This window comes from Leuresthes tenuis, unplaced genomic scaffold, assembly GCF_036924035.1.
Source record: "Leuresthes tenuis unplaced genomic scaffold, fLeuTen1.0.hap1 SCAF_9, whole genome shotgun sequence".
Taxonomy (NCBI): Eukaryota; Metazoa; Chordata; class Actinopteri; order Atheriniformes; family Atherinopsidae; genus Leuresthes; species Leuresthes tenuis.
Window position 1 is genome coordinate 16,135,137 of NW_027325363.1, and position 15,832 is coordinate 16,150,968.

Genomic DNA, 15,832 nt, shown 5'->3' on the forward strand with positions numbered 1-15,832 from the left:
TAACATACAATTACTGAGAGCCCGGTAAGCAGTGCTGCAGAGCCCCAAATATTCAGAAAAATAAGTCTTTCAGTTGAGGCATCTCCATTGATCTTTCCTCTCCTCCTTATCTTCCACTTGTCACGCTTTCCAAACCTAATACCTCACAATGCCTTACACCAACTCTCTATCTTCTTCCATCTCCCTTCTTCTCTGTTTTCTCATCTCCTCTTGTTGCTCGCATCAGTAACATTGCACATCCCTCATTTAATACTGGTGTTTATCAATTTAGCATTTTTCATCTAGCTGGTACACACTGAGCAATTTGATCTTTTACAACCCATCTAATATATGTCTGTCGTATAAATATTTGCCATTAGACAGTTTAGATTAAGGTTATTTCAAGGGGAAAAGTGAAAGATGAATAGGTTTTTGGGTTATACTTAAGAACTGATTCAGTGTAACTTCAAATCTAGATACTTATTCAAAATGCAATGAAACAAGCAATACCTTCTTTTGGGGATCATACTCACATTTAAGATAAGATAAACTTTATTGATACCACAGTGGGGAAAAACAGGGGTATAGGGGTTTAAGGGCAGTTTAATTATCCTACACATTATCAGGCCTGCACCTTGAGCTAACTAGTTCCTGAAATGCCTTCCTATGCACCTTAGGTATATACCGAATGAACATTGCCATTGGGCTTTAAAGTTTAGCTCACAATGTAACATACTGAGAAAAAGGACTTTATTTTGCAGGTAAGCATGCATTGTTAAAAATGCATCTATTGAAATAATTGACACTAAGTGTTGGTCTTTGTTCGTGAAGTAGAGATCTTGGTGCTGTTTGGTTGTAACCAATTCACAATGAAATATAACACACAATTCAAACGAAAATGTTAAACTCATTGAACAGTTTTTGTATCTATTACTACAAAATTACATTTGCAAAAGGGTTATTTGTAAACAGGAATATCCTGCTCCACATCTGGGCTAAAGTATAGGCACAACACGGAAATGCAATCTAAGCTCAGCGAGCGTACATGACATATCAACATTACTGTCATTTAATCTAATTCTTGGCTGTATGCGCCAGATATGTCACAGTTTATATCTAATTTAAAACGTGTATAACACACTTCTAAACCATTACATAATTGCCAGCAAATATATTTTTTATTATGTTCTGATGCCTATCCCAGCGTTCATCGGGCGAGAGGTGGGGTACACCCTGGACGGGTCGCCAGTCCATTACAGGGCCACACAGAGACAAAGGAGACACACAACCATGCATGCTCACACATACTCCTAAGGACAGAATCACTATTTTTCATGAATAAGTAAAACATCTCATTTTCAACATTTGATATCTTTTCTATGTGCTATTGTGAATAATACATTGCCTTATGAGACTTACAGATCATTTTGCTTTGATTCTACATTTTACACAGACTCCAAACTTCTTTGGATTTGATGTTGTACTTGGATTCTGACAGCATCTCTTTATTCCCTGTTTTTTTTTTATTTTGCCAGGATAATGTGGCCAATGCAAGCTGTTCATGATCGAGTGATAATATTAAAAAATGTTTCTAATTATACATTCATGTAATTTGACTGTAATGTTCTGTACTATAATATAATCATACCGGCAGTGTTTGTCTTGGCTCCACCCCTCTCACTACTTTCTGTAAAAATGAATGACCATTTTATGTTGTTGGGTGGGGTCTCTACCTATATCTGTATCTCTGCTTTCCCTCCACTTCCATCTCTGCATCAGCGTGGTGACAGAAGGCCACGAATGGGTGGTCTGTCCCTGTCTATCTTTCTCCCTGTCAGGCAATGATGCTCCACCTGAATCTGTTCCTCTCCTTCTCTCCTACTCCTCAGTAATAGATGGTCATGGTGGGGTGAATGTGTCAGGAGAGGCATTCATGTCAGCTCTATTAAACGGTAACCTTGCTACCCTGAAGGACAACACTTTAACATCTCTATCTGTCTCTCTGACCCTCAGATTCTTTCATGAAAATAAACAGGTGCCTGTGAGCGTGTTTTATTTTCTCGCTGTTATGTTGCTGAATTTTTCAAAACTTCCCTTGCTACAGGCAAAGGTCCATTAATCCTTGTGTGCTGTTTACATTTTTGTTACTCACACAACATCAGTGGGTGTTATAGACCCACAACATGATTGAGCTTTCAAAACAACCCAATCAATACAAATCATGTAAAAATGCTGAACAAATGCAGACTTTATCTCAATTGCATTCAATATAGACTGGTTTATAATGGTCTTTTATCGCTGCTCGATCACATTTACCAATAAGAGCTTTCCTTCCTTGTATTTATTTTTTGTTGATAACTTGGCTTTGATTACCAAATTATACAGAACGTTTGTGTATGTGTCTCCCTGTTCTTTTTTTGGTATAATGCTGATTCTCACCAGATGTGTAATAGCCATGTTGGTCCACAGTGCTAAATATAGCAATTTCACAAAAAAGAAGTGAAAATTATTTCACTTTCAAATTTGCTTATGTCTGCCTTTTTAAAATGAAAATGCCAACATTTCAATTATATGAAACTCACACACACTCTTAAAAACTGTTGAATTACTTAATTTATAAACCTCGAGACATGTTACATGTTCAGTTCAAATCAATTCAGCTTTACTTATACGTTGCCAGATCACAGCAAATCACAACAATAGGTTTAGATGTCCACCAACCAATTCCTGAGTATTGCTTATCAGAGGCTAGCTAGACAGTTCAAAGAATACAGCCTTGTACAACTTCCCCTCCACTTCATTCTCCAAACATACTGCAAACAAGTTTAATAAGTGTAAGATCAATCTTCCTCTCAAGAAGCTGACAATATTTTGCTTAAAATATATTACATTTAATTCATATACCTTTTCTATATGGTTTTCTTCTGAAATTATTCTATTCCTGGTTATTCTGATGGGCTTTTTTTTATTTTTTATTCCCTTATTCTTTTAACATTCCTTTTTCCTTCTGTGCATGTTTCTTCTTCCTGTATGTTTCTCTTTCTGAGTGTTTGTGTACAGTGGGCGTGTCGTCCGACTCCTGGCAGGTTATACTCCTCACCTGTGTCCCATCTACTTGTCAACCTGGTTTCTTCTCCACTCATCACCGGATTGTTGTCAATGCCAGTCTGGTGAGGCAGCAAAGCCAACTTGCTGATCATACAGTCCAATAACTTTTGCTCTTCTTCGAAAATCCTTTTAGTATGATTCACCCTTGTCCACCTTGTCTTTTCAGGAAAAAGCCAGCCTGTCTTCCCCTGCCTGCTGGCAAAATCTGCCTGCGCAGTAAACTGCCACCCTGATGGCCTTAACCTGCCAGTTTGCCTGCCAGCCTGTTTTCGCTGAAACCTGTCTGCTTGTCTGGATTACTCTAAAAGGACATTCAATAACATTTTTGCAAGTCTGCTTAAATCTCAGCGTTAACCGGTGTTCCACTTTGGAGTCCCTTGTCCAGCTCCCATGACAACAGGTATAAAAAAGCAGATACAAAAAGGGAGAAGGAAAAAAAATCTCCACCCAGCAGCACCTCTTGAATATATAGTCTGACATTTTTGTTGCTAAAAACAAACAAACAAAAAGCTTATCAATGGTCTGTGATATTCCCCTTTAGCATTGTGGAATGCGTTTTTCAGGGGCCTTTAAATTCCTTCTCTTTTGGATTTGTCTTTAATAACAGGAGTAAAAACCTATTTCAACTCATTTTCATATTTATAAGAGATGGTTGCATAAAGATTGCACTTGATTCACATACACAGAAAATAATCAAGATTTGTAAGTACTTTAGCGGAAAAGTCAGTGAACAGGTCTCAGTTGCAGTATTCACCTTTAATCTTTTCTGCACAGAACCAAACACCTACCTGACGAATCAATAGAAATTGATTGCTTGACTGCAAGATTGATCATCTGTCAACTTGAGACACTGATCTCATGATTAACTTATTGATTCTTTTGTTGATTAATTGGAAGTAGATAGGCTTGCGATGTCTTGTCACTTAAAAATGTGTGTAGCTAGCAGATACTGCACTAAGAAACTTTTGTAAGTACAACTTTATGACTATTAGCCAGTGATACGCTACACTAAAAGTGTCTCTATAAACAAGACAAGAAAACAGTGACAAAGTTAATACACAATTCATCAATAACAGCTGAGTTTGAATGTGTAAAAAGATCAAGTCCTTAGACATATCAATTGTTGCTTACCTCTCTCAAAATGATCAATTTCCTCATTTCATTTACTCTTTGTCTTATCTGTGATGTCCATTCTTATTTGTACATCTGTCTCTAAGCACCAAACACCTCTTGTTCGGTTCATAAATCACTCAACTAGTTCAGTGCACATTGTCCTTCTGAACCCTTCCTTCACATATGCCTCCTCTAAATCTGGAAATTTAGGGCACAAAAAGAAAGAAAGAAAGAAAGAAAGAAAGAAAGAAAGAAAGAAAGAAAGAAAGAAAGAAAGAAAGAAAGAAAGAAAGAAAGAAAGAAAGAAAGAAAGAAAGAAAGAAAGAAAGAAAGAAAGAAAGAAAATTATACCAAATTAACAAAAATAAGAACATACCAAGATAGGACACACACACACACAAATGCTTGGCTTACTGTCAACCACCAAAGAGTGCAGTCGTTTTGAGAAATTATGAGAAGCAAAAGATGGAGGGTTCATTGGGGTCGCAGGCAGGGGAGGTGGACGTCTAAGAGAAACAAGGACAAGTGTGTCTGTGTGTATGAGAGAGAATGAGGGAAAGCACAAGTGGAATGTATGGTGTGTGTGTGTGTGTGCGAATGCGAGAGAGTCAGGGGGAGAGATCAGTGTATGTTGAGAGGAGGTTTTGGCTTTTCTCTCCAAGGCTAAAGCTTGTTTCCGGCCTTGCGCAGCTGAATCCCAACACAGCACTGTCCATGGTGCTGATTAGGCTGGCAGGTTCTCAATCTCTCTTTATCTCCTTTACTCCCTCCCTCGTTCTCTCTACACTCTCACATTCTCCATTTCTATCTCATTGTGCTCATTTTTCCTCTCAACTTCATAAGGCTCCAGAGTTATGGAACATGGCATATTGCTGCTGCAGCAACACCCAACAAACTCAACCTCAAAGCAAATTTGATTTGATTAAATATGATGACATTTGGAAATCAGAAAGTCAGCTGTGAATAACAAAATAATTCAGGATTGCTATCAATTTTTTCTGTTTTTATGTATGTTGTGATTCTGAAATAAACACCAGCCAATATATAGCAAAAATATCACATCATTTGTCATTAATCTAAACGCTAAAAGCAAATTCTGTATATATTTCAATCTCACAATGAACTCCTTTCCTACAATATAAATTTCTCTTTTTTATGTTTGCACCTTAATCCAAAAAAAGCCTAGTACATTTCCCAGTTCAAATGAAAATATGTTTATAGAAATATGTGCAGTAAAGGTTGATAAAGTAATAATATGGTGATTAATAATCAATAACAATCTCTAAACATCTTCAAACATGCAATTTCTTGGACACACTTGGTAAAAAAAAAAAGTTTTAAATCCAAGTTACATTTTTTTAAGTTTAATTGAGTTTAATTCATTGCTATCGATTAATTGATTGCTAGTTTATCAAGTTTAATACTCAAAGAGATGATAGATAGTTCAGCTAGATAATGTGACATCCAAGAAAATCCTCTCCCTGGATATAAAAGCATTTTTGCTTGACAAATGTTTTCACAGTCCTCAAATCATTTGACTATCAAGATGCATTGTTGCAATTATCATCATCATAAATTATTAAAGACTTTAGTTGGGGGAAGAGAACATCTTTGACTTCTGTATGCTGAGTATGATGCTAATAAAAGTGCATCTTTTCTGTAGTACTTTAATTTGTGGCCTTACAGCCTGTCGTCCACTTGTTTGAGTCATCTTTGGTGAAAGACACATCATCGTTTCAGGCCAGTCCCCTCCAAGAAAGTAACGTCATTACACCAAATATGTAGCAATCCTACAAAATGTCCTCCATCTTTACTGTCTAATGTTGCATTATTTACCTCTCTCAGTCATGTGGTATCAAAACTCTTGCCGTGGAGAAGTCCTACTAGGTGTCCATTTGATTTGGTTCCTTCTAACCTCCTATCTAAGATTATCAAAAGGGCTGTTCTCAAACAGGTGCCAGTCTTCCTCTCACATAACAATCTCCTTGATCCAAATCATTCCATCTTTAAGAGTGGACACTCTGCTGAGACAGCTCTACTCTCTGTAACAGAGGGCCTACAGGAAGCTAGGGCTACAGCACATGATAAATCCCGTCATGATACTAGATGTACTCTCTGAGATGGGGAGGCAAAATCTTCAAATCGGACCTCACTGGTCAGTCTCTAAATGTGTCAGGTCAAAGACAAATGTCTACGCTTCATTGCTTTTCTCCTGACCCTCTCTCCTTGAAATATAAACCACCTCTGTGTCCATAGTCGTCTGCACACACAGCTTCTTGTGTCACTGTGATACAGATGATAATTGAGTGTGCAATCATTTTCACCAGATGACCCCGCAATTTCAGCATGAATCTCAGCTTGTCTCAGACATATCCACATAGATAAAGAAATACCACCTCTTCAGTAATGAGCTTTTAGTCATCTCAGCAGATCATGCTGTCCCACACGATATCAACATGAAAATTGCCTCTACAACTTTATCCCTAACAAAAGGCTGCAAAAAAAGAAACAACTGTCATGATTGATGCCCATCATATCTCTTTGCTTTATACAATGTAAAAAAATCAGACTGTATCTGACTTACTATGCCTCCAAGCTATTGGAACAGGCTGTGCTTATTTCTAGCTTCGACTGCTGCAGAGCTCCTCAAAACAGGCCGTCTCGGATGTGCAGTGAAGCCCTTACAAATGGTCCAGAACAGTACGACCTGTCTGGTGTGTGATCAACCAAATAGTACACATGTCCACCTCCACTGGCTACCAATGGTGGTCCAGGTCAAGTTCAAGTCACAAATACTTGCCTACAGAGTGACTGTGGGGTCTGAATGCAAATCCCTGAACTCAGTCATTCAGGCTTTTGGTTTTTCTTGTTTTTCGTGTATTCCTTTCGGGAATGTGGCCTGTCATATCTATCTCTACGCACAAGGCAGTCTCAATGCAAACCATTCTCATTTGTGGTTCCATGCTGTTGGAAGTTGCAAAGTGCTATCTGAGCAGATATGTCCCTCTTGTGCTTCAAGAATCTCTTGATTTCTATTCTCAAATGCCTTGCATGAATAACCAACACTTACCTTGTAGTTTTATTTCTAGTCTTTTACAAATAAAAAGAAATAGATTCAGCGCTTGATGAGTAGGCCATGATTTCTAAATGCATGATGCTTGAATGTTGTTCCTCACTTGTGTCGCTTTGGATAAAACTGTCTGTTATTTGCATCAGTGTAAATATAAATAATTAAACTGACACAATGATGATCTAAGATCATCTGGTGGATGAAACCTTAGCTTTAGCTGATCATTTCCTGATTTTATTTTTTTTTTTTCCAGAAATTTAGAGAGTCATTGTTTAGTAGGTGACAATGATTCAATAAAGACAACACAAAGAGTTATGAGGTCACTTCTGATAGCAGTAAAGATTCACAGAATTCAGCAATCAACACCACTTTCTCCTTTATCTCTTCCCCCATGCTGATCTTTTGGTTTACCCTTATGTGCCTCTAATGCCGCATTTAGCAGATTAAAAAATGCTGCACGCTTAATAAATCTGCATTGCATTATTCATTCAAATCCCATAAGAAGTGTTTTTTTTACATAGTGTTACCTAAAATAAACTTCATAACCCTCATTCATTCTGTCTCAGTCAAGCTGTCTAACACATACAGGTTTTTTTATTTTCTTATTTGACTGACCTTTAGCCCTCACAGCCCAGAGGTGTTTATATTTCAACTGAAGAGAGACGATGAAGCAAGCTGTCAGAATTTTTATTGTCATGGCCCCTGACTTATCACTGCACCTTCCCTAAATCTGTTTTTTTCTATTATTCTCTGTATTTCTTTGAAATCCCCTGCGTTTCCGGCCTTACCCGTATGACCAGCTACAACCTTGAACTATTTGGTGCTCCGCCAGCAGTGCATCATATAATTTATCCCATCTCTTGCTAATCAGATAATTATAGAATGCTCACACTTTGTAATCCATGAAATCCTGCATAACCTGGAAAGTGAACACAATAATCTGCCTGCTGTGTCGGGTATTTTATTTGTTTCAAATAGCATTAATTACTGCAGCTTCACCCCTGAGACACTGTGACTTATCTGTGTCATACAAAAACACATACCTCTGCATCTCAATATCACTGATCCCTAAAGAGAGTTACTTACAATGATTGCCATTGTGATTTGATCTCAGTTACTGATTAAATACACATTTTCTGCTCCTCTCCACCTCCTAGTGTTAATTACAAGTATTTTTGTTATCAGGGGTTAAACTGTAGGCATCCTTTATTGTGTGAGTGTATGAAAATCGGTGGCATTGCAACTTATAGGCGACATGCTGCCTTTTCAAATTCTCGAATGAATAAATAATGATAAATAATAGTGTGCATAAACAGTATTTTGTGGTCTTAAGAGGGGTGTAGTTTTGTAGGTCAGTTGTCACAAACAGTTTTTAATCTATGTATGTAGTATGTATGAGATAATTAAATTAAGAGACTTGATCTGACGTTGATTAAAAAACCTGGCTATGCAGAGCATATGGGACACTGAAATTTTAGACTTTTAAACCATTTATTTGACAACAAAAAAACGTTAAAAAAAAGGATTTTAGAGACTGGAGTGACCATATTTGAACAAGAAGGTAGAGCTGGAGAGCGACACTTAAACAATGTTCAGATGTGATCAATACGAGGTCCCCTTAGACGCCAAAGTGACTGCTGTAGTAAATTAGACATTGTGCCTTCGGATCAGCTGAAGCCATTCTTTCCCTGTAACTGCACATGCACATTACAGCAGAAAACATATTTACATATTTGAGACATTTTGTATGACACCTAGCATTTGTTGATAATAGTATTAAGTTTTAGTAGATTTATTTTGCCAGCCAGTCCAATACGAGTGGGGAGAACAGAGACTATCCTTCTCCCAAATAATAATCCCATGGGTCAATAGTTCATGCAGATCAAAATCTATGATTACTGTCCAGAAGTGTGGGGCCTCTAGTGGCCATGAGAGTTTCTAAATTGCAAAAATGGCATGCATGATGGTTATTCTCACGTTGTAAAAATAATGGTTTCAGCCCTAACCATAATTGTTTTTAACCAAATCCCTTCCATCATTCCCTAAAACTAACCAAATGACCGAAAGCACAACAAGTAACTGTAATCTGAACAGACTGTACCTGCAATTTGACTTGTTTAAAAGAGGGTGAAAAATGTTTTAGATGCCCTGAATCCATATCAGCCTTCATTCATTCATTGAATAGGCAAACTATGAAATTTTTCGATAAATCTAAAATCAAAACGATTCACTTTTGTGTGATATAAAAATTTCAAATAGTCAATATCCTGAAATGGAATTGGGTTATGTCTAACTTAAAGAATAACATTCAGGTGGCCCTCTTGAAGTCCCCGCCCCGCGCTTTGTAAATCTCCGGCCGTGTGTGGAGTGTCTGCTGGCAATACCCCACACTGTATCAGCTACTTCTCCCAGGCAAACGCCCCAGCGATGGCATCACCCACCGCCGTCATAACGCATCCATCTGTTATTACCAGCTTGCAGTCTAATTCTGGAGCAGCGACTTCTCTATAGACAGGGCACACACGCCGGCACGGAGGGAGGGAGACTGACCGGAGAGGAGCTGGTGGGCGTACTGCTTCCCAGGACAAACCACCGCACAGTGTGAAAGTAACTGCAGGTAGGGGACGGTCACTGTGGCGGATCACGGCGCTTTTTCAAGCGGATAGGACACATGTTATTCTCTATCTACAGCTTGCATTTTCTTCTCACCTAAAACGCACATACTGTACCATCCACCGGGCAGCCCGCACTGCTTGTCCGGTGTATTTCCTTGGAGAGAAATTTAACGAAGCAAGAGGGAGGTCAAGACAAAGTCACTTCTGTATCTGGAAAAGGGGGTAACCATTTAACAATCTTCGAAGTTACAGTTTCTCTTCTTTTAGTTACTAGTTTAACTGGTCATTGATTTTATTCTATTTTTCATTATTTTAATTGTTTTTACCTGTGGAAGTGCTTAGGGCGATAAACGCCCGCGGACCATCGAACAGAAGGGATTATTATTCTCTGAGCAAGAGCAGATCAAATGCAAAGAGCCGTGAGTGAGTGAAATGTGGTGCTCAGCAGTGACAGTTGCTGAATGGGGAAGCACAGAGCATTGTTAGGGGAGCTTCCGTGGAGACCGGTTGAGTATCCTAAAACGACACGACAGGAGTGCAGAGTCGTTTCTTAAATGTACTGTGGGGTACACTGATTTCCCCTTTATTCCATCAGAAACGGGATTTTAGTCAGCCCTCGGTGGTTGGGTATTTTCCTTACCGATTAACGGAGTGATGACAGAAACGCGGAGAGCTTATATGGAGACCAAATGAGTGCGCAACGCGGCGGTGCGCCGGTGTAACGGCGTCTTTCCTCGCCTCTCAGTTCTGTCCCAGAGGATCAGTGGATTGCTGCAGGTTAAAGGCTGCCACCAGTCGATGGGGCTTTTGGTACAAACTCAACGGAAACTAAACTGAAACGCCTTGCTTCCCTCGCCACCCTCGAGGAGTCCCGCAGTGTGGCCAGCATTGCGCGGCACAAGCCAGAAAAAAAAAAAAACAGACGAAAAGAGGATGTGATTTGGTTAGAAAATGTGTTTGACCAAAAAGGAGATTATATAACATTTTACTTTGCTGAGCGGAGCTCTTTACCTGGGTCGCAAAGGGAGGAGATAACCGGAGGAGAAATTGCTGCAACCTAACAGGGAAGGAGGAGAGCGAGGCGCACAGGTACAGTCTCCTTATCTACTTTTCTCCTCTGTCCCGCTATCGTACAGTTTCTTCACTCCATCACTTTCTGCTCGCTGCGTAATATTTTCTTCAGATACTGGGTTGTTTGAGGTAATTTTAGACGAGCAGAGTTGAGCACATACAGATAGACAGAAGCGATGGCAGATGGGGAGATAATGGCGCTGGTGTTATCTCTACCGTACGATTCAGAGATGTTGATATGCTCTCGCTAGATTAAAGACAGGAGGAAAGAACAAGGGGGGAGAGGGGAGGCTTGCTGCTCAGGAGGATGTATGGTGGGGGCAAAAGACAAGTGGGGAGAAACTGATCTACAACAGCAACGAAGATGAGTTGGGGGTAAAAGACCGGGGCAAAACAGACTGAAACACCATGGTAGTAAAAGGTGTGAAGAGGAGTGAGACTTTTTGAGGTGAATGGGGGTTTGCGGAGAATGAGAGAAAGGTTGAACTGTAAAGGCAGACAGCCAAAGGTGGGCAGGCAAGGGGAGAGGTGAGGCAGAAGGGGCTAGAGGGCAGCTGAGAGGGTGCTCAAATAGAATATAAAGAGGGAGCAGGGAGAGATGGTCTGGATGGCAGAGGAAAGGGAGAGTGGAGAGTATAATGGCAGGCGAAAGGGCGGTCTACTGGAAAGGTAAAGAGAGAGGATATCAGACAGGCAAAGGTAATAGAGTAAAATAGATTGGGAGGGCACAGTTGGGGAACTGGGATGTAAAAGGAACCAAGAAAAAGCAGAAAAAGATAGAAAGCAGGTGCTATAGCTTACATCGAAATGACCCCCCCAAGAGAGTTCTGTCAATGTGATGCTGGAGACCAAGTGTATCCATGCTGTAGATGCTACATGGTATTATCCAGTGGGTTGCTGTGTAATGGTAGTTGCTTCACTGTGGACATGCAGGAAACCTGAAAATTTTGGTCTCCAGTTTAGTTCGCTGTATCAGCAAATCAGCTCCTCTCTACCTGGTAAATTTCCTCATCTCTCATTGCCACATTTGCATTTTGATTGGGTTTTGCATTGGTTCTAAGCCACACTAAAACATTTGTAATCACACATGCAAGATTAAATGAGCCTTGCAGCCAACTGCCTTCTGGTTTTCTGCTTTCTGTCCCCCTGCTTTCTGTCCTTAGACTTAGCTAAAGTCTTGCATTGATATTTCAGTCTGTCTGGTAATGATTTATCATTTGTTTTTGCTTGTATCAACTTGTTTGAATGTGGCTTGAATTAGTGTCTCGGCAGAAATTTGAAATATTCAGTTTATTGTAAGATTTTTGCTTTTTAAATCATTAATCATACCCGCTACCCGATTAACGGACTGTCGGTATAGAAAATGGATGGGAATCATTAATCATTATGTTGGAATCTGACAGGAAATAGAAACATGTCAATGATCATTTTACAGTAAAAGTCAAAATTCCAAAAAAACTATTTTATCTAAATCGAATTCAAAGCCTTGAACATAGAAAGTGGATTTCAGGCTAAATTATTTGCCAAACCAGCACAAAAAAAGACTTGATGTAATCCTTAGCTACACTGTAATTGGATATGGTCATGATTCTCTAAGTTATCTTTGAAAACTGCACCAGATTCTAGGATATTGCTCATATTCTGTTCTAGCTCATGTTTGAGATGCACTGTTAATGAATCTTCAAATCCCACTCACGAATAGCAAGACACATGAATAAATAGAATATTTTCACACTGCCATGGAAACGGTCGCACACATAGGCAGTTAGAAAAAACACAACTTTACACAAAGTGAATCACATCTAGCTGTTTCTTTTAGGTTTTTCAAGGCATAGATTCGGAACATAATTTACTTTTACATGGAGCTAAAGCAGAACATGTGAGTATAACTGGGCATGTATGTGTATTCAAGTATATCAGTGACCATCAGTAATCATTTAAAAGCAACAGCTTTGAGCATTTTGGTGATTAAACAGTCTAATAACCATAAGCAGATCAATTTACACTGTGAGGTCAGATAATCCGTGACACATCTCTGAATATTAATGTATTTATTCATGTGTGAAAAGCTATTTGTTCTCATGAAAGGAAAGTGTTCTTGTTCAGTTTTTTGAAAAACAATTGTACCTATATGTGAGTCAGTCAAATCTAAATGCATGTAAAAACACCCTCATTTGTCATGCCCAGAAGAAATTTAACAAAAAGCTGTGAATCAATGATAAACTCCAAGTTTATTGACTAAGATCTTCATTGGTCCATTCATGTGAAGATCTTGAGTTTGCTACAGCCAGTCAAATTTAAACAATCAAGCCACACTGTGCAGCCTTTCCAAAAATTGGAAAATATTTTAGAAAATACACTTTGTTTGCTTGCTTGCTGAGAAATGCTGAGAGAATCAATACCTCTCTGATTTGTCTGTGGTAAATCGACCAACCAAAGTTGGTAAGCTGAGTTACGGGAGCAGAGGAAAACAGCTTACCTGGCCTGTCTAAAAGTGTTAAAATATAATGTATATAATGATTAAATCACATTTGAAAGAATTGAGGCAAAAACTCTAGTTGAAAGCTACGTGCAGTGCTGTCGGCTTTGTGCTTGGCAGCTTTTCAGCGACGTCCTGATGCCTCAGTTGGTTGTGTATTGACTTGATGGTTTATGCTGGTCTTGGGAACAACTCTGGATTGTGCGGCGACTTTGGCAAACTCAAGTAACCAAACTGTGTTACTCCAAGTTCTGCATTCATCATGGGATGGAAACCATCTACATCACTGTCATTTATAAAGGACTGACAGTTAAACTGAGAGTAAAACGAAAAAAGAATTCTTATCTTTTTAGAAGGGCTTTGCTTTCCAAAACGTTAGATTGTACGGCTGAGTGATTGGACGACTGTATTGTCTTTAGGTGATGAGCACTCCATTGCAAGCTGGTCTTTTTTGAGAATGTGTTGTGCTGGCTTCTGTCCTTTTCTTTTGGTAACTTAATGATCTGTCTCCTTGAGAATTCAAATTGGTCAATGATTAACATGTAAACTTAATTAACAGGGTGCCCTAACAGGAACAGAATAATTCGCTGCTGCATGGTGCTCTTCCTCGCCTGTTTGTTAACTGGGAGTGTGCTTATCATAGTTAACAGTTATTAATTTGTTTTTCACTACGTATTAAAATAGACATGTGGAGTGAGAATGTGGAAAAAAAAAAAAGAGTATGAATTAGATGAATCTCCTGCTCAGAGCTGCCAGCACTGCAGTGCAGCCTTTTTTTGTTATAGGTCTATAACAATTATTGAACTTGTAGAAACAAAAGCAGAGCACATTACATTTTAAATGGATCAAGTTAACTGCCTTTAAAACTAAAAAAAAAAGGGCGGCATCTGCCATAGTGCGGGCTATGCTTTGAGTGTGCTAGTTTTATTTTTTACCCATTAATGTCTGTTGGGGCCCAGCGGGAACTCTCAGCCTTATGCTTATTGCTGGCTTGACACAGAATGACGCTAATGTAATGATCTATGGGCCCAATGTTTTGGTTTTGATCTTGTGAACAAGCGCCTCACCTGCAGGAGTTCAAACTTGACACGTTTTCTCGGATAAACTAGCTATAGATTAGCTATTTACATTTGGAGTGGCAGTGTCTTGCTGCAGCTCTGCTTGATGCACAATAAAATAAAATAAAAAAGAAAAGAAAAAACTTCACTAAGTAAGCCAACTAATAATTACAACTAATTGTTTACATTTGTGAGATGCCATTTGTACCTAAATGGAGATTGGATTGGTGGGTTCACATATGTGACCAGTTTTAATCTGAGCTCATGTCTGGTAAAAATTTCTAGCAGAGCAGAAGGGGGGGGGGGGGTCAGACACTCGTTTGACCTTGATTTCCAGAATGAAAACAGGCTGTGGAAGAGGCGCTTCATGATCTCTCTGGCTTATTGAGGGTTTAGCCTGAAGGTTTCAGGAGAAATACCAGAGGGATATTGGAGGCCACAGAGTGTGATAAAAGTGCTGTCAAGCCCTGTTTTGAAGACTAATTTCACAACACAGCAGTATACTGTATAATGCTGCTCTGTAATTCTGGAGGCCATAATTCAGATAAGCCGTGTGGGTGCTTTTCTTCTTCCAAACCCAGAGCAGCACATGTTGGAGATTGATGAGCGATAACCTTTGACAATTAAAAACCGATAGTCCCTTAACACTGCTGCACCTGCAAAAGCAGGCAATGCACAGTTGTTGATCATGTTTACAGTTTATTGATCCATGCTGTGTCAAGCCGGGGAGGGGGAGGGCTTCATTGGAAGGAGAGGGATGTATTAAGTGTTTTTTTTGATAGACCATCTTAACTACTCTCCTTAATTCCATTTTAGAAATGGCCATACTTTTTATTTAACATCTCCGTACTTGTCTTAATGTTAATTTACATATTATTTTCTGCTACCTGTTGAATTGTATTTGGACTCTACTTTTATTGAAAAACTTGTTTTGAATATGCAACAGTTTGATCCTTTTTGTTCTTCTTCTTTTAATGCTATTCTTCACCTCAAACTTAAGTAAAGCACTTCACTTAGCCATTGTGTATGAAATATACTGCCTTGCTAGCCTAGATTATTTAGAAGCATGGAATAAATGATCTCACTGGAGTGCATTAAAGTAATCATGAGGACAGAGTGGCATGGCTCTGCTATTACTGTGATTCTGACTTTTCAAAGGGCACCGAAAAGTGAGCCAAGCTCTGTTTGAACTAACTTTGAACAATGAAGCCGTCCATTTTTGGCACAGCATAAAATACTCATTCTGTCAATGTTAGATTGAATAATGAAGCTAAAGAAAAGTCCAAATTCTGAAGGATTGAAAGTCTAATTGATTGATGTGTCTGTGTGAGAGAGGCAG

The 15,832-nt window shown here is 39.0% G+C and overlaps 1 protein-coding gene across 1 annotated transcript in view; it reads left to right on the forward strand.

Moving 5' to 3' along the window:
* Positions 1–9,766: 9,766 nt before the first annotated feature.
* LOC140314388 (leucine-rich repeat and fibronectin type III domain-containing protein 1-like protein) overlaps positions 9,767–15,832 on the forward strand; it is a 172,101-nt gene continuing 166,035 nt past the window's right edge. The window contains exon 1 of the mRNA XM_072392553.1: positions 9,767–10,974. The gene's annotated coding sequence lies outside the window, so the exon portion shown is untranslated. The remainder of the gene's footprint in view (positions 10,975–15,832) is intronic.